Source organism: Dermacentor albipictus, unplaced genomic scaffold, assembly GCF_038994185.2.
Source record: "Dermacentor albipictus isolate Rhodes 1998 colony unplaced genomic scaffold, USDA_Dalb.pri_finalv2 scaffold_111, whole genome shotgun sequence".
NCBI classification, from domain to species: Eukaryota; Metazoa; Arthropoda; class Arachnida; order Ixodida; family Ixodidae; genus Dermacentor; species Dermacentor albipictus.
This window is the reverse complement of record NW_027225665.1, coordinates 136,856-163,386: the sequence shown is the minus strand read 5'-3', so window position 1 is coordinate 163,386 and position 26,531 is coordinate 136,856.

The window sequence follows — 26,531 nt, the reverse complement described above, 5'->3', positions numbered from 1 at the left end:
TTCCCCTCCAGACCCGCGTGACCCGGCGTCCACGTGATTTGATGGTATTCTTGCAGCCTCGGGCCTAGAATCTGAGCCGCCAGCAGCGGTGTTCGTCCGTTCGTGAAGTTACGGCAGGCCTGTTGCGAGTCGGTAACGACATGGACTTCCTTGCCTATCCTGTCTTCTTGTTTTATAACCAGCGCCGCGGCTATGGTCTCAGCCGGAGCTGGGGTCTCTGCCCTTATGGAGGCCGCGAGGGTCAAGGAGCTGTCTCTCCCGTTCACGGCGGCTACCGCGAAGAGGCCCCCTACAGGGTACGCCGCCACGTCCACGTACGTTACGTACGGGTCACCCTTGAATTGTCGGCGCTGTCTCTCGACGCGAGCTTTGCGTCGTCCTTCATGGAGTTCATGACTCATGTGCTTCGGTATCGGGTTCGCCTTGATCATGCCTCTGACCTCAGGCGGGAGTGATCGTTGCCCATCGAGGGCACGGAGCTCCGTTGCCGTTCTGGTCCGGTGGAGGATGGCTCTGCCCGCCGACGTGTTCTGTAGTCTGGCCTTTTGCGAAGCCATAATCGCGTCCGACAGCTCAGCGAAGGTGTTGTGGATCCAGAGGGCCGCTAACTTCTCGTTTGAGGTGGTGACAGGGAGACCCAGGGCCGTTTTGTACGCGCCTCTGATGATGGCATCGACTTGTTCTTGGTCGCGTTTGTTTAGCGAGTGATAGTGATACGGCATGCTATACGTTATTCTGCTGATCACCAGAGCCTGGACGAGGCGAAGCGTGTCCTCTTCTCGCATGCCCTTGCGGCTTCTTGTAACTCGTTTTATAATCCGCGAGATCTGGTTGGTGGCAGACCTTAGGGTTTGGATGGTGTGGGAGGCTTTCAGGTTGCTCTGGATCCAAAAACCCAGAATTCTAGCCTTATTGCCTTCCGGTATCTTCTGGCCCTCAAGATAGAGGTCGATAGGGCCGGGGGACTTGTAGATTCCTCCTCCGTGCGCCCGGATCACTTCGGACTTTTCGGGCGCACAACGCATCCCGCTCGCTGCCGCAAATCTCTCCACGGCCGTCGCGGCCTCTTGAAGGGTCGCCTCTTTTCGCGCTAGGGAGCCCTTCGTGGCCCAGAGCGTGATGTCGTCTGCGTACAGGGCGTAACCTAGGTCGGGGATCTTCCGCAGCTCTTTGGTCAGCGCTAGCATCGCGACATTGAATAGAATCGGGGAGATTATTGCCCCTTGCGGTGTCCCTTTGTTCGGCACGTCGATCGTATCCGATCGAGTCTTGCCTATTCCGATGGTTGCCGTCCGGCCCGTCAGGAACGATTTAACGTAATTAAAGATGCGCTCCCCGCAGCTGATGTTGTTCAGTCCCTTGAGAATGGCCTCGTGGGAGATGTTATCCAAGGCCCCTTTTAGGTCGAGTGCGAGCAGGTGTTCTCCTCCCTTCGGGATGCCCTTGAGAACTTCTTCCCTAAGGATTAGGAACGCATCTTGAGCAGAAAGGCCCGGCCTGAAGCTAAGCATGGTGTGCGGGAAGAGGTCACCGTCCTCTATGTAATGTTGGAGGCGGGTTTTGATGACCCTCTCGTACAGCTTGCCGAGGCACGAAGTCAGCGAGATGGGACGCAGGGCGAAGATCGCGGGCTTCTTGCCGGGTTTGGGAATGGTCACGATTTCCGCGTGTTTCCACTCCTTCGGTACGTGGCCCTTGCTCCAGAGTTTCTCGTTTAGGTATTCGGTCAAGTCCTGGATGTGCATCGGGCTCAGGTTTCTAATCATGGAATTGGTGATTTTGTCAACTCCGGGAGCAGTGTTGCGCTGTGAGGCTCGTGCCGCGGCATACACCTCTTCCTCCATGATGGGAGCGTCCAGTTCTGGTCTTGGTTCTCCTTCATATTTTAGGAGGCAGGGTTGTATGGGGTCGCTACCCAGGTATCTGGTTTTTAGGGTGTCAATCAGATCCTGTTCGTTTCCGGGGAACTTGTGGGCAATTTCTAGAAGCGTCCGACTGGTTGTCGATTTCGCCTTGTCGGGCTCGATCAGGCAACGTATGATGGCCCACGTCTGCGCCGTACTCAGGGTACCCTTAAGCGAGGTGCAAAACTGTACCCAATTTTGCTGCGTCAACTCGTTTGCGTAATTTCTGGCTTCGTCTGTTATTTTCTCGATTCGTAGACGTAGTTTCTGGTTTAACCGCAGTCGCTTCCACCGTTTGAGGAGGCCCTTACGGGCTTCCCACAGGTGTAAGAGCCGGCGGTCGACTTCGGGCGTCTCGACCGTGCGCTGGACGGTTTTAGTGATTTGGATGTGGGCGTCCCGGAGGTGCTGCATCTATTCCGCTATGTCCGTTATACCATTTTCGGGCGGGGGGTACTGCCTGAATGCCTCCCAGTCCGTAAGCCTAATTTCGCCAATTGTTCTCTTGAGTTTCGGAGTGGATACCGAGATGCTGAGGATATAGTGATCGCTGCCCAATGTTTCGCCCAGGTGCGCCCATGAGTATTCCCTTACGTTTTTGACAAATGACAGGTCCGGAAACGTGTCTCGACTTACCCTGTTGCCTACTCGGGTTGGTTGGCGGAGGTTGGTTATCAATTCGAGGCCCATTTGGTCAACCGCATCGAGGAGCGACCTTCCCTTTTGCGTGTCTTGTTGGTAGCCCCAAGTCGTGTGTCTAGCGTTCATGTCTAGCGTTCATGTCCGGCTCACTCGGGACCCGACCTTGAAGGTTCAGAGGGACTTCCAGACTCTCCTGGCTGACGTGTTCCGCTTCGTAGCTCCCGAACGCAAGTCTTTGTATTTCAAGCTTCTCTGTCATAACGGTGCTGCACCTGCACTTTATGGCCTGCCTAAGGTTCATAAGCCTAACGTCCCCCTACGTCCAATCGTCGACTACACTCGCTCCCCTCTCTACAAATTGTCCGCATACCTGCACCAGCTTCTGGCTTCACTCGTCGGGAATAGATCAACGCACGTGAGCAACTCCTGTGACTTTATTGAAAAAGTTCGTGACGTGTCTCTAGACTACGACGAGGTGATGGTTTCGTTCGACCTGGTATCACTGTTTACCTCAATTCCGACTGACTTGGTTGTGGATGCATGCACCTCTGCTCTGGAATCTGACAGGACCTTGCCAGACAGGTCGCCCATTGACGTTCCCGACCTCAAGAGGCTCCTCTGTTTTTGCCTTGGAAACACGTACTTCTGTTTCGACAAGGTCTTCTACAGGCAAGTCCACGGTACGGCAATGGGTGCATCCGTCTCTGTTACCGCTGCCAATCTTACGATGGAATGTTTGGAAAGGCGTGCTCTCGCGTCCTTCAGCCCTAGGCCAAAAGTTTTTCTGCGCTATGTGGACGACTGTTTCTGTCTGATTCGGCGCAGCGCTTTGGATTCGTTCACTGCGCACCTAAACAGTCAAGAAAAGGCCATCCAATTCACGGTTGAGACAGAGGTCGACAGCAGACTCCCTTTTTTAGATGTACTTGTCACCAGACGCGATGGACGGCTCTCGTTCAGCGTGTACCGTAAGGACACACACTGGCCGCTACCTGAACTTTCAATCCGTTCATCCTGACGCTCACAAAAGGTCGGTTGCTGCCTCACTGCTCAACCGTACGAACCGCATTTGCACCACAGCAGAAAGCCGTTCCACTGACTTGGTCCACGTGCGAGGTGATCTTTCGGCAAGCGGCTACCCCACATCCTTTTTGACTGCTGTGGAGCGCCGTCTGTCCAATCCTGCACGTCCGACCAATCCGCGACCAAGAAAGCGTGCTGCCATACCTTACGTTCCAGGGATAAGCGAAACCCTGTCTCGCGTTCTACGCAGTTATGACGTTGAGGTGGCGCACGTGCCCGTTTGTAAGCTGAGGCAAGCGCTCGTCGGCGGAAAGGACAGGCTTCCGAGAGAATCGTTTCCCGGCGTGGTATATAAGATACCCTGCGCAGATTGCGACTACGCATACATCGGTGAATCCGGCAACTTCAAACAGAGACTGAGACAGCATCAGAAAGATGTCGAAAAGAAGCGTACAGTGTCGAATGCCCTTGCCGAGCACGCGGATGCAACGGGCCATGATATCGACTGGGATCGCTCAGGAATTATCGGCCAAGAAAGAAACCAAAAATCGCGTCTGTATCTGGAGTCACTGGAGATACAAAAAACACGTCACACGCTTAATCGAAATGAGGGAACCCTCCCACCGTCATACACGCGCTGCTTACGTCACGTTCTAAAGCATACATAAGCTTCCTTGAACCTTCCGTCATCCCATTGTGAACAAGGCTTCCGTAGCGAAGCCGAAACGTCTTTTAGATTTTTTCATTTTTTAGCACTTCTATGTTGGTCGGTGTCCTTGGTTTTACTTCTTCAATGTCTCCAACAACTACCAGCTGGTTGCAGCCAGCGGCTCTCACGCTGTCATAAATAATGTTGCGGAAGTCGTCTTTCTGAGCCCTCGGCGGACTGTACAAATTCAGGATGAAAGTGCTACGTCTACCCCTCTTATGCGGGAGGACTTCCACTAGCACGTGATTAATGTCATGATGTTGATAATGTTGTCCCACGGCCGTCACCGTTTTGTGAACTAAAACCGCGACCTTCGGAGATCCCGTGTGTTTAATTACGTAGTAACCCCGTAGCCTGATTGGCTGGTTCCCGACCTCCTGAAGGCAGATGACGTCGGGGGGGTATAGGTGATTTTGGATGAAGAGTTGGTGTGAACTTGCCTTCTTGTTGAAAGAGCGACAATTCCACTGCCAGATCTCGAGGTGTTCAGGCGCGCTGTGTGTGGTGTTAGCCATTGCTGACGTTCATGCCACCATCGTCGCAGTTGTCGGCGTCCCTGACGTCACCCATGTTGTTTATGCGCCTCTACGCCTTGATGCGTGGAATTGCTGATCTCGTCGTCGACCCGCTTGCGCGAGCCAAACTCAACCTTGCGTATTCTTCTTTCAAGGTCTTCATGGCTTAGTGTGTTCTCCTTGACTTTATTGTTTAATTCGCCCATCTGGTAAAGCATCTGTTGTATCGTAGCATAAATATCTTCGAGGGTGACTACACTTGACTGGACTGCCGCTGCCGAGGCCACACCGGGGAGCGATGAGGGCGTGGTAGTTCTTGAGGGGGGAGGAATGGAGATGGCGGGCTCGTGGCCTATCGTTCCGCTTTGCGACCCTGCCTGTGTGTTGTTGCTGGTTTTGCTTTGCAACGCTTCTAAGCGTTGCATGCGTTGGTTTAGGTCGTTAACCTGAGCCTTGAGTTTTTTTATTTTCTTCCCTGATGCGCGTACATTCTGGGGAGCATTTACTACTTTCACTGGTATTTTGAGCGGAGGAGGTACTACACTGATTCCGGCTCACCTTGTCGTTGTTGGCTTGGTTTTTCTTGCCCGATTGGTTCTTCTGTTTAGTCGTGCATCTCGAGGGAGAAGGCTGCCGCTGCCCTTGCTTCTCTCCTAGCTTTGGCCACTCCGAGCGGAATCGGGACCTGGACTGGGACCGGGATCGGGATCGGGACCGGGACATTGACCTGTACTGGGCCCGGGACCTTGAGCGGCTCGCCGAAGATTCCGAGCTGAACCACCGTAGGCGGCTTCGCCTTGGCCTTCCTCCATTATTGTCGTCGTCTTCCTTCCTCCTTCCGGGTGGTCCGGGTGGAGGATGCTTCTTGGTGGTAGTGCTCTTGTTTTTTAGTTTTTGCTTGCATTCGCGAGACCCCGTGGCGTGGGCTTCGCCGCAGACGGCGCACTTGAGCGAGCACTCGTGGTCGTCCGTCGGGTCGTGCGTCCCGCAAGCGCGACAAATTAGAGACTCGTGAAGGTGCGGGGCCACCTCAGCTGCTGGTACACTAATCAACATGACAGTTGGCTCTGAAAAAGAAAACCCCAGATATGAAAAATAAAGCAACGTTGTCCTAACGCATTGTTTTATTATGCATACTACACTCGATGCTTCCACAGTTAAGGGCACTTAGTACTAATAGTGCAACGAGCATTTTTCTTTGTAAATAATGGTTTGTATGCGGCTGATTCATTCCAATACACTTTTTTCCAGCAAAACATTCTGCTGCTGGGGCACTCAACCGCCTGGTGGCAGTAGGCAAGCGCCAAGCACGTGCCCTTGAGAGTGTGGCAGAGGTCCAGAGGGCTGCTCTGCAACAGTAGTATCAGTGCCCTCACTGCTCTCCTGTCGAGCCCACAGAAAACACCTTATAAAGGAGCTTTCAGTTTAATATTTTGTTTATTATTCAAGAACATGAATAAAATTATTGCAGTAAACATTGTGCTGTGCATATTAGGAGACTTGTAACATGCACTTGGTGTCCCTTCAAAATAGGCAAAAATGTAAGACAACCTGTGCCACTCTTGGACCATGTAAATAAAAAATACACTAATGCAGCATACACGTCATTTTGGTGTTTGTTCTTTCTATGTGCAAGAACAAGATGAACGGTGTGTGTAATTCACTATGAAGACAGGAAACAGCAGGAGCTTAATAATGCTATCACCTATAGACTGTGCATATGACTGCAACACTCCCCGATTCAAATGTACCATTACATGCATGTTCGATACCACATATTCTTTAACATTTTCTTATAATCGCATGTACTATATTTCACACATCTTAAGCGCTTGCACAGCACACTTCTGATGTATCCATTTCATAGGCCAAATAATTGTACACTTTGTCCTTTTGTGTTTTATGAAAAGCAGCATCCTTTACAGTCTGCTAAACTTTCAGAAGACAGGAGAGGCCCCACCCAGATGACCAAAGTGCAGCAGCCGATTGCCTCCACGTCTAAAGAGATAGTCCCTCTCCAACGAGCAGGTTTGAGAGGGACTATCTGTCCGGTGGCACGATGTCAGTCTAGAGTGCGTGTCCATTGGCGCAGGCTTGTGTTCACCTGCCTTCAAGTGCAGATTCCGCAGCCTCCTAAAGTTGTATCCGACTATAGAAACACGTAATGCCTTGCACCTGTTGCATAGACTTCTGCAACTTGATAGCACACAATGATCAGGAGCAGAAATCTATAAAGGCATCCAAGCAAAGCTGGCTGGCCACACTTCCATTATGAGGGGCTGAAAAAGGTCTCGCCAAATATTCCCATGACGTCCTTGAAAAAGAGGTGGTGTTTGGCACTTCTTTAGAATCAAAAACAGATTACACTTAATGTTGTGTAGCACGTCAAAACAAACTGAGCTTGGTTATTTGCACAGCATGTAATGGGAGGTTGTGCTTCACATAGGAAACAAACTGCTCTGTCCAGTACAATTTTGAGGCCGGTATGGCACCTATTATGTCCACAATGTCTATGTACAAATTACACTTTTCACAGGCCATTGATTTCACCATTATTTTTGTGTGATGGTTCTTCCAATCAGCGCTTGTATTATACGAGCAGGTGGATTTGAAAGCAAAGCTTTCTTTGCAAACCTTCCGACTTCCATAATTGTGTGGCAAGGCACTGGCATGTTGTCGAATAGCTCACACTTCCTCGGTCCTGCACCAAAGAAGCCCAATGCTCTATTTGAAGTTGGATCGCACAACAATTCAACGGCACACAAAGAAGTGTAACACACACAGCAAAGCATTCTGCTGTGTGTATTTCTCTTTGTGTCCCATCGAATTGTTGTGCAATTAAACTTCAAGCTTCTATACCAATACACCGTCTTCAACCTCACCAATGCTCTAGTTATTAGGCCACAATGGAGCACATCTTTGAAATTTCCCAACACAAATTAGCTCTCCAAAAAATCACAAATGTTAAATTTTGCAGCACAGCTGTATGTATGCACGTGCCATATTCTTTACCACTAAACTCACAGGAATCAAAGAGGCAAGCATTAACCAGCCTTGCTGCTGCCGTTACCATTATCATCATGACACCAATGGAAAGACAGTGCCACGTTTCAGTGAAGGGAGTGCTGGAGGGAAAGGTGTGACAGCGAGGGCTTACAATAAAAATAACGGTTACGAGACATGTTCAATGCCAATATATGCTGCCTGTCGCTCAGCCCACTTTGGCATTGCGGCAAGCGTTTACTCGTTTGGGCATATCACGTTTTGTTAATCATTGCTCTAAAGCTGTACAAATGGTCTATTTGCTCTGCAATTTTTATTTTTATCATGGTGGGTTAAAGACCCACTTTTCATTGGCATCTGCACCACATTTCTCCCGATATGTAATTTTGCCTTGGTGGTTCATGACGTCTTCACGTACAGAGAGTTCTGCAGAGTATCGGATGTGCATTGTTCTACTGCTTAAGCATTAGAGCCCCATTATGAGACGAAAATATACAATTTATCCATCCAGATTAACGCTGCCCCCCAAAAAAAGAAGATGCACTGAACCTCTGGCACATGCATCGACAGTGAACAGAGCAAACAATATGAAGTATTTTCTTCATGCAAGCCAACACACTAAGATTCTCAATGCATTTTCATTTCGCCACAAGTGCATAGGCACAACCGGCTTGGCGCAACATCCACATCTCGCGCTGCAACAAATTGTGCAATGCCTCGCTGTTTCATAGTGCGTCCGATAGATTACGCATGACCAAAATTCAGCATTGTGCATACTTAGTAACTTCACCAATGAAGAACCCCAAGTTCTTTATGAGATTAGGATTCATAGGTTACTGCACACAATTTGTGATATCCATTTATCTATTTATACTTATTAACCTCTTTCCCAAGAAAGTGAGCCATTTGGAAGGCACCCTGACAGACAAGTAGAACAATCGGCAAAAAGTGGTCAACCAATGAAAAAGTCTGTTAATCACAGTAACGCTGACATTGAAGGCGCCTTAATTCCTACGTACGTTCCGTCGACACACCCGACTACGTTTAATGTTCCCACAAAGTAGGAAGCATTCTTTTATATATGCGCGCTCCGCCGCAGTATTCTGGAAAGCTAGCCACCGCTTACACACTGCCGCATCGATAAGCGCGTCAGACACATCTCTGACACAGTTGCTAACAGTAGTTTGATGGCGTCCAATGTAACGCTCGGCGCCGACGCTTCCCTGAAAACTCACAGTCCCGTAGAAACGGAGGGCACAGATGACTTGCTCTGCGACGGTGAGCGAATGAAGCCCGCCACGCTGTCACCGCAGACGAGTCTTCGCCTAGCTCGTCACACAGCCAGCGCACTGATGTCTTCGACAGGCGAAAATGACGCTGAAACTCCCCGTCGGTCATACTGACGCTTGCTGCCGCTGGATGCAATGAAACAGGCTGCTGCTGCCGCCGCCATGTTCCCGAGTTGAACTCGGAGGGGGTATCGCGATGTACGAGTTTAGCACGAGTTCGCCTGTCAATCAGAACCAGAGGTCACGCCCCGCGCGAGGCATGTAACTATTGCGCGCGCACCCACTACAGTTGGGCCACGCCCAACTTATCTTCCGGCAACAGCGACGCGGTGTCGAGCTGAGAGGCATCAACAATCTTGACCGCCGACATAAAACACGCACAACGCACTGTCATCGGTGATGTACTGAGCACCACTATCAAAAACAAAGCGTTGACTGTCGCTGGCTTATGCATACACCTTCTCGGGCTGAGATGGCCGCACAACACTGTTTCATTAACTGCATTGTGGCGCGTAGCGCACAGTAAATAATTATCGGCACGTCGCTGTAGCTGCTTGCAAGGCGTCGATGCGTCGAGGGGGACGACGATGCTGAGGAATGCGTATTGCAGCAGTCGTTTGAGATGGCTGCTCTGTCATCGGTGATGAAACGGAGCCACAGCGTCGTAAACACGATCAGCGTCCGAGAATCGCTCGCTCTTCTAGACCCAGTGCAATGGCATTTCTTCATCACAAGCACTGCGCACTCAACAGTTCCAACACCTCTCTCCGTTCGAAATCTGGGGTGCGATCTTATACGCGTTCCAAACTCGAACGGAGGCGGTCCGTTCTTTCCGTCGCGAAATTGGCGGTCCGTTCCGTTGCGTTTGTCCGATAGCAGACAACACGGAATGATTGACAGCAGATATCACTTCACAATTGACGTCATGGCGTTCTTCCCCGTTCAAACTGACCGACCATGTGCGGCTCGGTGGAACGGATCGCCTCCGTTCTATTTTGGAACGCGTACAAGATCGCACCCCTGATTTCATAACTACACACAAGAGCCCTCACCTGCCAAAATGCGAGTGCTGCGGTGTCGTTACGATATAAGTAAGTAAGTAAGTTTATTTTCGACCATCACGTCATACATGATGATGCAGGGGGACCGAAGTAAAAGCTGTCTTTCAACAGCTTGACAGAGCAACGGCCCCCCTTATTTGGCAGTAGCATACAAAGTCATAAAAAAGAAGATACACAAAAAGAAACACTGCCCACGGTGGTCACATTACACCACATAGCAATATATAAAGATATTACATAAAGGCTGCATCTGGTACATAACTTAAAAAAAGAATTAAGCCATGCTCACATGGCAAATAAAGAAATGAAGGCTTTTAATGGTTTACACAATGCAATGACATGGCAAAGGCACTTTAATAGAAAAAAAAAACAGGAACAACACCGAGTAACACCATACTTCTGATCCATCTGCGATCGCTGCTGGCTCCAGCAGAAGTAATCCGCAAGCACCTTCGACGGCACAACACACTCATATACTGCGTACATGCGCTCAGAGGCGCCTTCACTGGGCAAGCGATGACAAGCGATGAATTGTGTCGCTGGGGAAGCACGCACTTTTCGCAGTAAATCTGAACTTAGTGTCACACATCACTAGCCCCTCTTTTTTGGCTTCTGGATTGGATTGGCGCGGTTCGCTACGTGCTTGCGATCGCTTTTTCGAGCGCAGATTGATGTGAGCATGGAGGAAGGAAACTAAGGAGAGGCCCTACCCCCTCCGCGCGCTAGAAGAAAAGTGTGGCGGAAATGACGTGGTAGGTTCTCATTTTTTTGCTGCTTTTTTTTTTGCTGTATGGTCACGTTTTTTGGGCCACAATGGCGGCGTTGTTTGAGCGCTCACACGTGTTGCTCTGGTAGGTTTCGTGCCGTGGTAAAGGCGCTGCGTGAGCGGGTTTGCGTTAGTCACCGTGTCTTGTTGCGCTGTGTTACCTGCACCGTGCTCTGCCGGATGTTGCGCGAGCGCGAGCGCTCCGCGCGCGAAACCACGCGCAGCGCAGCGTGGTTTCGCGAAAGATGTAAACAAGAGAGGAGGGTGGCACAAAAGGCGGAGCATCGCCATGAGCAACGCCAACTTCCGGCTTCACTTTTGCTTCACAAAGAGTGACCTCAGGGCCTCTCCTTAGTTTCCTTCCTCCGTGGATGTGAGCCTGGTTTCTGTACTAGGCTTTTGCACGATCGCCTGCTTTTTGCACTGGGCTTTCAAAAGGCGAAGTGAGCGTCGCTTACTGCAGGCGGCAAGTGATTTGGCTCACGTACTGCGTGAGCAAAAACATAGGCACGTGGCTCATGAAGAAGATGACCGGCGACTTGCTTAATCTGTCGGACCATGTCATCGCCAACTGGAGGAACTACGCTCGTGAGGTCGTGCGGGACGAACTGCTGGCGCGACCCCCACTCGGTGGCCCCGGGAGAATTGTGCAAATTGATGAATGCATCCTTCGCGGCAAGCGAAAATACAATCGAGGCCGCCTGATGACGGGCGACAACGTTCCGCCGAGCCGCCAAAATTACGGCGGCATTGCAGATCGTGGACCATGGGTACACGATCTGCAATGCCGATCTGCAATTCGGCATGATCTGCGTGACCACCGGGGAGCTCCGACTATTCAAGGTCGACCGACGAGACGCGGCGACGCTAGGCCCCATTATTGCAGCCAACGTTGAACCGGGAACCACCATCCACAGTGATGAATGGGCCCTATACCACACACCCAGAAAATCGAAAGCTACTGGCAGAAGGTGAAGCGCTACCTCGACTCCGCCGGCTACAGAGTGACTCCACAGCTTCTCGAGTCGCACCTGATATGGCTATGGTGGGCATCGATTAATGGGCACATGCGCTGCAAGGACTCGTTTCTGCGTTTATTAGAAGCGATCGCACGGCGCTACCCAGTGTGACATAGTAATGGAAAATAAAGCGCACTTTTCCGACCCTTTGCTTTTGTATGAATGTTTCCCGGCATTGCTGTGCGCTTCCATACACGGTGCGCCCGCGGCGCTGCACTTCCGCAGTAAGTAGAGTTACTGTATGTGCTATAGCATATACAGTAACTCTAGCAGTAAGCGACGCTCACTTCGCCTTTTGAAAGCCCTGCAAAAAGCAGGCGATCGTGCAAAAGCCTATTGCAGAAACCAGGCTCACATCAATCTGCGCTCGAAAAAGCGATCGCATAACAGCCTAGTGCAGAAACCAGGCGCACACCAATCTGCGCTCGGAAAAGCGCGCGCAAGCACGTAGCGAGCCGCGCCAATCCAATCCAGAAGCCAAAGAAGAGGGGGGAAGTAATGTGTGACACTAAGTTCAGAGTTACCCTTTTCGCAATGTATCACAGAGGCTTCGCGCACAAAGATAAACTAGTACATTTTTACTGAACTGCGTCACTACGCACTCTAAAATAACATACCGCCATTTTGCAGCTACAGCTGTTGTGTCGTTTTTAGTTGGTAAAGCGGGGACCTTAATAGCCTAGTGAAGCGCCTGCGATGAACAGCCGTACCGCGGCGCTGCGTTTCTATTCCCCTAATAGGAAAAGAGTGGCTATGACTCTCCGTGGATCATGACCAACTTTATTGAGAATAGCACTGCAGCGCCCCTAGGCAACTTATCACCGTATGAACGCCCTCGTGCGTGCGACCCGCTTCAATGTGCCGCTTCTAAGCTTTCGCTTCCCTGTCGCCACTCGCGGCAAGAAGTGCAAAATTTAATAATTTGCTCGATCTCCGTTTGTCATCACAAATTTCTAGCGTTGAAAACGAAAAACAGATACCTAAAGAAATAAAAATGTTCGTTATTTTATTTGTTGTGTTTTAACGTATTCGTTTGAGTGAAAGTGTAGGTGCAAGAATGCGCCGCATGTACCCTGTTCGCATTCGATGTAGGATAGAAATGACAGTGGCCGAAAGATGAGGCACGCCCTTGACGCGCCCGGGAAAGGCGTGGCAAGCGGCTCACGGCAAGTGTGCAGACGGACAGCGGGGCAGTCACGGTATCGCTAAGTTGCGATAATCCGTTGATAACAATACGCGGCGCTGGCGCGTTTCGTTGTGCAGCCTTCTGCGCTTGAAACGTGGAAGCAGCGTGCCGCGCAGGGTGCGCTCATGTTGTCATATGCAGCTTTTTGTCTACATATTTTTTTGCCTGCACCTTCGGCGCGTTCCGCGCTATCTCCGTTCACTGACTGCCGTCGAGCCAACTCGGGTGAACGAGAAACTCGGCGCATCCTGCATAGCACCCCTGGCTGGGTAAAGCTCATCACAGAAAACAGGAACAGATTCACGATGCCGAAGGAAATTGTTTAGAGGGAGATGTCGCTGTGAACTACATTGGTTCAGTTATAGTCATTTAGGAAAGATGATAGGGTAATCGCCCCGAATTAGGGAGCAACACAGGATAACAAAATAGAAAACAGCTTAGAACTGACCAATCTTAAGTGTAAAAAGGCGGAAGCAAATGTTCCAAAATGCACGTCCGCGGGTATAGACGAAATTCCTATAAAGTTAATTAATGAACTTGGCCCAAGAAGCAAGGAAACGCTGATAAAAGCATTGGAGGCAGTCATAACAAATAAGCAAATTTCGCACAGCTGGAAACAGAGTAAAATGAATTTGATTTATAAAGGGAAAGGTGATAAGAAGAACATAAAATCCTTCCAACCAATTACGGTAACATCAGTTATATATAGGCTGGCAATGCAGGCGGTGAAATTAAACATGCAGTCATGAGTAGAAAGTAATGGAATACTCGGAGAACTTCAGAACGGGTTCAGAAGTGGTAGGCGCTTAGATGATAGCCTGTTTGTGCTTACCCACTGCATAGAAATAGCTAAGGTAGAAAATAGACCACTGTATTTAGCCTTCCTAGACATAGGCGGTGCATACGACAACATGAACAGGGAACTCCTGTGGAACATATTAAAGGATGAAGGTATCGGTCATGAGTTAATTGATTTTCTACAGGAAATATATTGAGAAAATAATGTTGAAATAACATGGAAAGGAATAAGAGTACGACAACTGTCGAGGTACACAAAGGATTAAGGCAAGGTTGTCCTCCGTCACCACTGCAGTTCATGCTTTATATGATAAGTATGGAAAGAAGGCTACAAGGGAGCAACCTAGGGTATAATCTGTCATACAGATTAGGCGGAAAAATTGTTGAGCAACGACTTCCGGGGTTAATGTATGCGAACAATATTGTACTGTTAGCAGATAGCCACGAAGATTTGCAGACTCTGGTTAATTACTGTGGAGACGAAGGAGACGGTTTAGGTTTCAGTTATAGTGCAGCTAAGTCTTGTGGGATGTTTTTCAACGATACAACTGATCAGGAGCTTACAATACAAGGCCATGAAATACACATAATGGCCGAATACGAATATCTTGGGGTATGGATAAACAAAGGGCAGGTGTACGCGGAAAAGCACGAACAGTCTCTCATAACAAAAGGGCGAAGAGATGCCAGTATAATGAAACATAGGGCATTGTGGGGGTACAACAAGTATGCGGTACTGAGAGGTATTTGGAAGCGAGTAATGGTGCCGGGGCTTACTTTAGCAAATGCGGTCCTGTGCTAAAGGGCAGAAGTTCAGTCGAGACTAGAAGTAAATCGGAGAGCTGCTGGACGATTAGCACTAGGTGCCCAAGGGAAAACCAGAAACGAAGCAGTACAGGGAGATATGGGCTGGGCATCGTTTAAAATATTCCTGTGGGTGGGCAGCGCAACCCGGACGAAGGACGAAAGGAAGAACACAACACGAGCGCAGGATTAAGGCAAGGTTTGCTGCGCTCGTGTTGTGTTCTTCCTTTCGTCCTTCGTCCGGGTTGCGCTGCCCACCCACAGGAATATGTTCAACCACCAACTCGCCCAGCTTGCCGTCTTAAATCGTTTAAAACACAGGAAGCTGAGTGTAAAATCCTACATGAAAAACACCTGAGCAAATTGGAAGATAACAGGTGGGCAGCTAAGGTACTTAAATACCTATACAGAAAGAGCGTTGGCTCACAATGGCGGAAAAGAACTAGAAAGCTAACCAGTAAGTATACCAGACACGAGGATGGAGAAACACAGAGCATTAAACGGCAGGTTAAAAACGCGGAAAGTAAAATTGGATAAATTTAATGGAAAAGATGCATAGTGTTGAACTATATGATTAAAGTTAAAGTTAAACATTGCATTAAGTAACATTATAAAATGGTGTAGCAACAATTACTTAGTTTTTAATCCTCTAAAAACTGAATATATGGACACGTGCTCAAAGGGTCTTAATTTCTATTCCTGAAGTAAAGCTTGGAATTCATTCAATTCCCGTTAGCACCGATGTCACTTTTCTTGGCATACATCTTGACCCAAACCTTAAATTTCGCTTTCACTTCCAACATCTCAAGTACAAGACTGCGTTTGGTGTATGTGCTTAAATGAAAGCTCGTCCTTTATTTTATTTTTTTCGTGAGGCTCTGCTAGTGCTGTATTATGCGTTCATTCATAGTCGCATTATTTACGGCATTGTTTCATGGGGCAACATATACGCTTTTCACTTATCAATTCAATACATCCAAAATCAGTCAATACGTATTATCACTTCCAGCTTCAAGCAATCCAATGTCTCATTGTTACTTCGCACGTATAATATCTTGCCTATTAATAATTTGTTCCATTTTAACATACTCGTCTTACTCCACAAGTTGCTTCATAATAATCTTACGTTGGCGTTAATTGCAGTTGACCTTATGCAGAATAAAACTATAACCAGATTTGTGACTAACAACAATTTCTTGTTAACCATGGTTCATACCACTTACGGCAAAAAAATCTTCCTTCGCTGCGATTTCTCTTTGGAATAAATTACCATCAACTATAAAATCCTGTAATTCTCTTGAAATCTTTAAAAATCACCTTAAACATCATTTCCTGTGATAACTAACTACGATCTGGCGGTGTACTTTTGACTTTTCTCTCACATGTCATTTCATGTATTTCATCCATGCTTTTTTCCGACTTTCTTTTATAATGTTCTTTTTCGTGTTTATTGTAAATGACATGTCTAATGATGTATTTGATCTGTAGATGTTGTTTATAAGATGCGTTATAGTTCGATTGATTGGACGCACAGATAGGAGAGCACGTAGCGAGAGGACACAGAGCTTCGGCAACACAGACACAAGGCTTCCAACCACACGTTGTCGTCGTCTTTCTCGAAACAATGCCTGCTGCGCGTTCTTCTCCAGTACAATTGCCTCCCCGGAAAAGAGGAGCCGTCTCGGCGACCTACGGGCAAGATAGCACAGGTGGATCAAAGTAGGGCTTGAGCCGCTGAACGTGCACGATTTCGCGCCCTCGGCGGCGCTTATGGGAAGGTGGCTCAAGGGGTTCTACCAAGTAGTTCACAGGAGACGTTTGACTGACGACACGGCAGGGACCCTGTTACTTGGAAACAAGCTTTGGTGAAAGTCCAGGGCTGGTAGCGGGAACCCAAAGCCAGACTAGTGAGTCAGGGGCATAGGGTGCCAGAGAGGAGGGAATCTCCCGAAGGTGCTTCTGTCACTGCTGATTGGCCGAAGTAAATGTGCGGGCGAGCTTTCGGCACTCTTCCGCGTGTGCAGCAGCTTCGGACAGGGTAGTAGCCTCCATCGTGTCAGGGCGATACGGAAGGATGGTGTCCATTGTACAGGAAGGCTCGCGTCCGTAAAGAAGAAAGAACGGGGAAAATCCTGTAGTGATCTGTGTGGTGGTATTATAAGCGTACGTCACGAAGGGTAGAATTTAGTCCCAATTAGTTTGCTCAGATGCGACGTACATGGCTAACATACCGCCAAGAGTGCGGTTAAAGCGCTCATTCATGCCATTAGTTTATGGGTGGTATGCAGTAGTAGTACGGTGAATTACGTTGCATTCCTTGAGCAGGGCTTCTATAACATCAGACAGAAAGACGCGGCCTCTGTCGCTCAGCAACTCTCTGGGGGCTCCATGGCGAAGTATGGTGTTACGCAGAAGGAACCCGGCAACATCCCGCGCAGATGCATTGGGCAGAGGCGAAGTTTCCGCGTAACGCGTGAGATGGTCTATCGCCACTATCACCGAGCGGTTGCCATCTGAAGTACCAGGAAGGGGCCCATAAAGATCAACTCCGACCCGGTCAAAGGCCCGTCCTGGTCAAGGCAAGGGTTGCAGTGGAGCAGCTAAGGCATGAGGGGTGTTCTTACGGCGTTGGCATGCGAGGCAGGAGCGGACATATTGGCGGACGAATCGGTACATCCCGCGCCAGTAACAACGAATTCGTAGGCGCGCGTACGTTTTTAGTACTCCTGCATGTGCGCATTGCGGGTCATCGTGAAACACTGCACATACGTCTGAACGTAGATGCCGAGGAACCACGAGTAATCATTTGCGCCCGTCCGAGAGGTAGTTACGGCGGTATAGGAGCCCGTCATGAACAGCGAAGTGGTGTGCTTGACGACGCAACGCACATCCAGTAGAAGGCGCTGATGGGTCTGACAGAAAAGCCAGCATAGCAACAATCCATGGTTCCTTCTGCTGCTCCGAAAGCATATCCGTAGCGGTGAGGGAGGACTCGCATATTCGTACTTTCTGATAATTGGGCTGGCCTGACACTGGAGAGCGAGACAAGGCATCCGCGTCTGAATGTTTACGGCCTGAGCGGTACAGCACTCGAATAGCATACTCTTGGAGCTGAAGCGCCCATCGAGCGAGGCGACCTGAAGGATCTTTCAAGGACGACAGCCAGCAGAGTGCATAGTGGTCCGTGATGACGTCGAACGGGCGACCGTAGAGCTAAGGACGGAACTTATTTATGGCCCAAATGATAGCCAGGCATTCTTTTTCTGTAACGAAATAGTTTGCTTCCGCTTTCGTTAGTGCGCGGCTAGCGAAGGTAACGTATTCATCGAATCCAGTCTTTCGCTGTGCAAGAACAGCGCCAATACCGACGCCACTGGCATCCGTGTGTATTTCTGTCGGTGCGCTTGGGTCAAAATGTCGGAGTATGGGGGGTGAGGTTAGAAGACGTCGCAGCGTCGTGAATGCGGCATCGCAAGCTGGCGGCCCAGCCACGAGGTCGTGGTTACCCGCGAGAAGCTGCGTTAAAGGCGCTATTATGGTGGCGAAGTTGCGGATGAAACGACGAAAATAGGAGCATAATCCGATGAAGCTGCGGAGTTCTTTTGTGGTCTTTGGTCTTGGAAATTCGGCAACGGCTTGGAGTTTGGTTGGATCTGGGAGCACACCATCTTTCGAAGCAACGTGGCCAAGGATGACTAGCCGCCGGGCGGCGAATCGACACTTCTTCAAGTTGAGCTGTAGTCCAGCATCGGCAAGGCAAGTGAGCACGCGTTTGAGTCGGGACAGGTGAGAAGAAAAGCCCGGGGAAAAGATGACAATGTCATCGAGATAACAAAGGCATGTCTGCCATTTGAGGCCCCTGAGGATGTTATCCATCATTCTTTCAAAAGTTGCAGGTGCATTACAGAGGCCAAAGGGCATCACGGTAAATTTAAATAAGCCGTCAGGCGTAACAAATGCCGTTTTCGGACGGTCTGCATCAGCTACCGGGACCTGCCAATAACCGGATCGCAAGTCTAAGGACGAAAACAATTCAGCGCCTTGGAGGCAGTCCAGTGCGTCGTCGATACGGGGAAGAGGATATACATCTTTCCGGGTATCTTGTTGAGTCGTCGATAGTCCACACAAAAACGAATTGTCCCATCTTTCTTTTTGACCAGCACTACCGGAGAAGCCCGAGGACTGTGTGATGGCTGTATCACGCCGCGTCGGAGCATGTCTCCTACGTGCTCATCGATGACACGGCGCTCCGTCGCGGACACACGGTAGGGACGTTGGCGTAGCGGCGCGTGGCTGCCGGTGTCGATGTGATGAACGACTGTGGAGGTACGGCCTAAACATTGTTTCTGGAGGTCGAAAGAAGATCGAAATCGATTAAGAAGGTCGACGATCTGCGTGCGCTGACTCGGAGTGAGGTTGGGGTCAATAGACGGAGCAAACTCTCGGTCACATGCAGGCGGAGGCGCAGAGACAGGAAGAGCCATGGCGTCAACGTGAAGAGGAGTCGAGTCATCAGGCACATCGTAGACAGAGCTCGTGTCGAATTCATCAGCAAAACCGAGGCACTCGCCATGATGTAAGCTTGATGGACACGAAAATGGATTCGAAACGTAAAGTGCACTGGAGCCCTGGCGAAAGGGGAGGAGGCCAAAGGGAAGCAAAAAGAGATGACAGCGTGCAGCCAGTTGAGATGGCGTGAAAAGAACGGTGGAATCGTAGAAAGCAACACAGGAAACGGGTACAAGGGCGGAAGAAAAAGGAGGCATATCAGTGGCGGTGGCAACGAACACTCGAGGAGGCGGAGGCAAATCTTCAGAAAGACTGCCGCAGAATGGAGTCAGCGCAAGTTCTGCACGGGCACAATCAATAATAGCGTGATGAGATGAGAGGAAGTCCCATCCTAGAATGATGGCGTGAGAGCAGCGGGGAAGAACAACAAATTCAATGTGGTATAAACTGTCTTGTATGGCGACACGGACGGTACATGTTCCTAAGGGCTCAATAGGATCAGCGCTTGCTGTGCGCAGCGAAATGGCAGAAAACGGCATGGCGAGTTTTCGGAGCCTACGGCGAAGCTGGTCGGCAATCACGGACACTGCGGCACCCGTGTCGACAAGCGCGTGAACGGCGATACCTTCGGCAAAAACTTCAATGAGGTTCGTTGGGAATAAACGAGGGCTTGAGCAGTTCGAAGAGGTCACAGTTCTTGCCTCCGGAACTGCGCCTTTTAGTTTTCCTCCACAGCCGGAGGGCGGCGGACGATGGGGAACAGGGAACGTCGACGGGGAGATGGAGATCGACGAGTGTTGAAGCTTTGGGGAACAGGAGATCAAGGAGCGAAGTGCGGAGCTGGTGGTGAATAGCGGGACTGGGAGTCAGGACCATTCCCTTGAAGTCTCGCAGTATCGGGAGGATACCAACCTCGCCGGCGGCAGAACCGTGCCACGTCTCCAGCAAAGGCACACGCGAAGCAGATCGGCCGATTGTCTTGGGTACGCCACGGATTATTAACAGGGGGTCTAGGTAGCGGAGCACAGCTTGGAGCTGGGCGTAGGGGCTGCGGAGGCGCGCAGAAGCCGCTTCTGGGCACGTAGTTCGCAGCTGCAGAAGGCGAGGCGTAGAAGCCGCTTGTGGGCGTGTAATGCGCAACTTCAGGCTGAGGTCTGGGCCTGGCAACGACGGCAGCGTAAGTGAGCGGGACTGTCGCTGAAGGTGGGTGGTTAGCGAGACGTAGTGCGTCGCTGATTTGTTCATGGATAACGTGTCGCAGGTCCGGGGACAAAGAGGACTCAGACGACTGGGTAGGAGGCAGCAGTGACAGTTGGCGCGCGACTTCTTCGCGAACAAATTGCTTGATTTGGTCGAGGAACGAAGAGTGGGCGGAAGCAGCACCAGAACTGTCAGTTAAAGCCGAAACCGTGTCGTCCGGCACGACAGCTCGGCGCGTGGTACACTCTAAGAAAAAAGAGAGTAAAAAGTGAGTCACAGCAACTTGACTCTCTTTTTTCTTCCGAAGACCCACTTTTGCGCGAGTAGAGTCAGAAAGAAGAGTCAACATTCCCGCATGGGTCGTTTGACTCTCAATAGCACGCTAAGAGTCATGGAAGATCGCCATTCCTCTGATATTCGAGATGAGTCTGGCGAGAGAAAGATTTTAATGCAGCAGAAGAAATACCAGATAAACTCTTCTGTTTTAGGCAGGCCCTCGGGTTCCTGTCCTGGTTGTAATGCCGTGTATCATTCTTTCATCCTTGTCATGTTCTGCAATTACTTCGAACTCTATATATTGATTTTCCTTGACCATGTTTGTTGATACCTCATACGCTTAAGCGATAGCTGGATTCCTGAGAGGGGCGAAATGCGAAAACACCCGTGTACTTAGATTTAGGTGCACATTAAAGAACCCCAGGTGGTCGAACTTTCCGGAGTCCTCCACTACGGCGTGCCTCATGATAAGAAAGTGGTTTTAGCAAGTAAAACCCCATAATTTAAATTTTTTTAGGGAGGGCCAAGTACACTTGACTTTATGTTAAGATACTATTATTGATCTACAAAAGACAAAATGAAACATTCCATCCTATAAACAGCTCTTCACACTCATTTACACTTTTGCACATTTTTATACCTGTAGTCTGGTGGCTTGTGTCTGTTTTCATTATCTGCTATGTGCCGATGGTAAACTTCAGGTTTGCCCTATGGTGAAGAATATTGTGGTGCTTATAGATATCGATCTGTGTTTTTCAGGTTGCCTCGAAAATTTACCAAAGCCGTACCACACACTCGGGCCAGGCCTCTTGCAAATGGCGTATAACCAGGCTCAACGCATGAGTGTCGAGTGAGTCCGGAGATCAAGGCAACCTGCTGTGCAACCAGCGTGCAACCTTTGGTGACCCCTCTACATGTTCCACCTATTTCACAGCTGCACCTCAGCTGCAACTTATCCAAACAGCATCACCAACTGTGGTCACTCATCGAACCATGGATGAATGTTAGGGTGGAGTGATTTGAAGAGACATTCTATTTGTCTCTTCAAATTCTTAGCAAATACTTGTGTTATTATAATTAATATGTGTCTTTAGTGCCTAGTTTTTAATGGTTCCTTTCTATTAGAATTCTCACCATCGATTCCTGCTATTACTATAATGTATGTCTTTATGCCCAGTTTTTCGTAGTTATTTTGTACTTGTGTATGTAATCGATAGGTTCATACTTGTTATACAGAAAGCTAAAATGCAAACTTACAGCATTTTTTTCTTTCTTTTGATAATCTACAGCACTGCAAAGTGTTCAAGAAATGTAACCTAACGTGGGCTATTGTGCAGGAAAAATTTAAGAGCAATATAGAGTACTTATATCAAACACCCATTATTCTTGGAAAAGTCAAGAATATAGGAGCACAAAAAATAAAATATTAAACTAGAGAAACATGAGTTCCCCTCATAAGTCTGATAATAATGTGACTTCCTTTCACTGCAAAGATACCAGTAATATACTCGCATACAAGGTTTCAAACAAGAAAGCTATGATGCCCTTTGCATTTCTCGGTGCCTATTTGCCACACTGACGAATGTCAAAGGCATCGTAGGTTATATGCACACATTGGTTGTGTTACACTTTTGAGTATTTCGTTTCTCAAACACAAAGGTTTACAGCAGTGCTTTAAATAGCAAGTGCATTTCCTAATTTATTAGTGCAAGAGTAACAGTACAGATCATGTAAAAATTATTTTACAGACTATATGTCCATGGATGCACGCTTCTGATGACATAGCAGTGACGTGGTCATGGGATGAATGTCTTTATTTCAGATTTAAATATTGGCTTCCAGGTCTGGGTTAGTCTCCTACACTGAGTAGTCTAGGTCAGAGTCCATTTACTAGAGAAAGTGAATTAAACTAGAAATTATAAACATCAAAAGATCTTGTTTAGGACACTAATAAGACAATCAGCAAGGTTCTTTGGTTATTCATTTCCAAATTTGTGAGGATATATGTTATGACTGGTTTCAATATTGTGAGAACAAATATTTGTTTATTGTCACACTAGAGTTGGCTGCCCCCATTTGTATACAACCCCTTTACAGGCTAAAAATTCAGTGTGTTACCCTATTTACTCGCATAATGATCGCACTTTTTTGCAAAAAAAATTGACTCAATTTCAGGGGTGCGGTCATTACACTGGTTAATTTTCCCGCAAAAAGAAAAAAATATATTATCTAGCATTTACTACGGGATGACAACAGGTCAACAAATAGGCGGCTGCTGCTGTATGTAGTGCAGGACACGAAAAAAAATGGTGGCCGGCAGAGCAAGCTGAACGCGCCGAATGCATTTTTCTTCTCGTGAGTACATTACAGTGCATTCAAACAGTTTCTTCCATATTAGTAATGAATAATATTGGCAAGTTTGCGACAATAACATAGCCATGCCCCATTTGAGGGGACAGAAACAGATGGGCGTGCTTAGCTGCCAGTGACATAGGAACACATGCTGCGGAAACTGCGGCATTTGTCTTCACCACTATCCTAACGTGGCACGTTTCCGCTAAGGGTGGGTGAATATCTTAGCTGCGTTACAAACGTCGGCGAATGAATAGGGTACACTTCTAACGTATCAGTGTAAACGTGGCTGCTATCATTGCCGCTCGCGATTTGTTGCGTGCCCACAAGTGCAGATGAGAAGAATCGAAAGACCCCTTTTTTTGTTGTTTTTGTTGACCACAACCATTATAAAGCCTACACATATTAATGGAAAGTTTGGTTGTACCTTTTTTTTGTCGTAGAAGTGCGGAAAGTGATGAAAGCAATGAAATGGGGCATCTGCTTAAGGAACTTTTTTGCGTGCAGACTGCTTGGTTTGTCTTGAAGAGTCGTTCGCATAGCAGTCGACAGATGGTAAGCGCGATCATTATTAGCTAGATTTGGCACGTGACACATCGCTGCGGCAAGTTCGGGGTGAAATCATTACGTGGGAAATAAAAAAAATCGAATTAAAACGACAAAATTTAGGGGTGCGATCATTACGCGAGTGCAATCATTATGCGAGTAAATACGGTAATAGGCTGTTTTTGGTTTTGTGCACTCTATGTTAAGGGATGCAAATGGTGACATACAACAGAATGCAAAAATGACTAATGAATTCAAGCAGGGCATGGGGCTTTTTAGGCAGATGCGTGCGTGTGCTATTTATAAAGCTCCCCATGTGTCCCCATGTATTCCCCAAAGTGTTAGAAAATGCCTGAAGGCATTTTCTAACACTTTGGTAGAATACACTGACACCCACTTATTAACTCCTCGAAACAACTTTTTTATATATTTGTACTAGAGATTTGAATATACTGTCATTCATAAAGGGCTTTATTAGATTTGAATTGTCATTTATTTTTGTCTACCTGCTGTTTTTTAGTTATGTCCTACACAGTGGCAAAATATTTTTGGGGGCACTTTCCTGTGTATAAAATTATCAGAAATAGCTTCATGCTGTATCTTATTTAGCTATTCGTATACTGCAAAGTGGTGATACCTATCCAAACGGCTTGTACAATTACTGGAACTATGCAAAAATATATTAGGCCACATTAAATAATTTTACAGATTGCAATTTCAATTAGATATCAGCATTCTGCATATCTTGAAGAGTACGTATGCCAAATTTCGTTAGTATAGGACAACTATAAGTGCATAAGGTTATTCTCATGCTATTGTGAGAAAATGTTTTTGAAGTATATTCAATAGCTTTTTTTCACAATATCATGAGAAGTATGCAAGATTAGTAGGCAGGCCTCTCTGCATGCCTACTAATCTTCCATACTTCTAGTAACTTTACATGCTGTTTGAATAGATATCGGTGCTTTGTAGTCTACGAAGAGCTGAGGTAGCTACAGCACACTGCTTTTTGTGAAAATTTAGTACACAAGAAAGTGCCCGAAAGATCAGTGTATTTTCCCATTGTGTAGGACATAACTCAATAAGCAGCTAAAGAAATACTAATGACATATATGAAATCTGCATGAAGAACTCTACAATTTGCTCTCTTTCAAAGCCTCTAGTACGAATAATAAGACTGTTTCGAGTAATATTCAATCAGCAAAACATGCCCCTTGCTATAGTGACCTACAACATAGAAACGCAAATTGAATGCAAGTCTTTTTGTTAAAACGACTCTGGGCTGTCTTCCCAAGGGCTTCTGTTAAACACTGAAATTTCCTGCATTTACCAGAAGTGCAATACTAAAATGTTTGTGGATGTGCAATTGGTATTGGCAAACTAACAGAAAAAAAGACAGTTCTGTGAAATGAAGAATTGACTGTACCTTTGTTCGACATTTACATTTTGACTCCATATCTTTGTTTTGTGCTTTGTACTAAGTGTTTCAGCAGTGACTGCCGCTAAAAATTGAACATAACTGCTTCATGACAATGCGACAATTTTCGCTAACAGAAATTTATAGCAGGGGCAGGCATTATAATTACAGTACTCAATAACGTCTAGTTTGTAAGAACTCAGACTAGCACCAGTTCCGAGATACACAACCCAAAAAGACATGATCAGATAGGTTTATCTTCCACACAGAATTGTCCCATAAGGCTTACGAAATGTTCTGTGGCTAAGTAATATCTGCAACAGCAAAGCATGTTCCACCAAGTATGGCGATAAATATTTCAGAGCTGTCAGTCTGAGGACTCCTACAAACTAAAATACCTTCAGCACTGACTAGCCTCAATAATAGGATGTCAGCCATTTTGCTGAAATTAATAAAACTTCAATTATTGTGATATTGTTTACGAAAAAATTTGCAATTGTAATGCAGTTCTAGTATCTGTCACTTTTGTAAATATTTTCCAATTAGTTTTTCAGACTACAATTTTTGGTAATAGAGGTATTCATTGCAGAAAGATCTAGTACTTGGCACTTAATAATAAAGGTACTGGTCATTGTAGACTTTCTGTTGCACAGCTGTTTCTTGAAATCTGAAAGGATGTACCCGCCTCCTTATGTTAGCTAGAAAAGGAAATCTGTCAGTATGTTTTGTTTAAAATACAGCTGATCAACCTGATAGTTAGGCTGCTTGCCAAATATAAATCATAACAATAATAGTGAAGGACCATAATAACAAAGTGATGCTGACTCATAACTATGCCCAGCTACATCCACGCAGCTGTGCCATACAATGTGCATGTGTTCAGAAGAGCCAAATGCCCCAGAAAGAAAGCAACAGTAACTCATTGTTTGTCATCTTGTTCAAGCAGATTATGCGCTAGCTGTAATTTATGCTCAGTAAATACATAAATCAGTCATGTCAGGTGTCTTACTTTAGGTTGCAAGTTCGAAGTTCTTGTAATCTTGCTTGTTTTTATGTTATTTCCTTTGTGAGCATGAGTGACTTGGTTGCCTTCGCATATATTCTCAAAACTGTTTCATCACTGGGAATCAGGAAATTTAATTTACATATGAAATTCCCAGTTACTAATTTGGTAGGCTTTGAGCTTAATTCTCTTATCTTTTATATGTTTAGCTACCAAGTAGTCTTATCGTGCATTGAAACATATCCATGCAGTGCAGAGAGGGCACCCAAATTATAAATATCTGTTCTTGCTTTCTACCCTGCTCTGGTGTTTTCAAAACCTAGCATTGGTGCAATGGCCTGTCTGCAGAAAAGTAGTAAAGTGGCTAAATTTAAAGGTCAACAACATAATTAAGATACAAAGCAAAAATATAAGTTCGCAATTGTCCCCCATAACAAGAGTTCTGCTTAGAATTTTAAAAAAAAATTGACATCCTGCTGTGGTGTGAGAATTGCTCTGGGTGCCAAGGG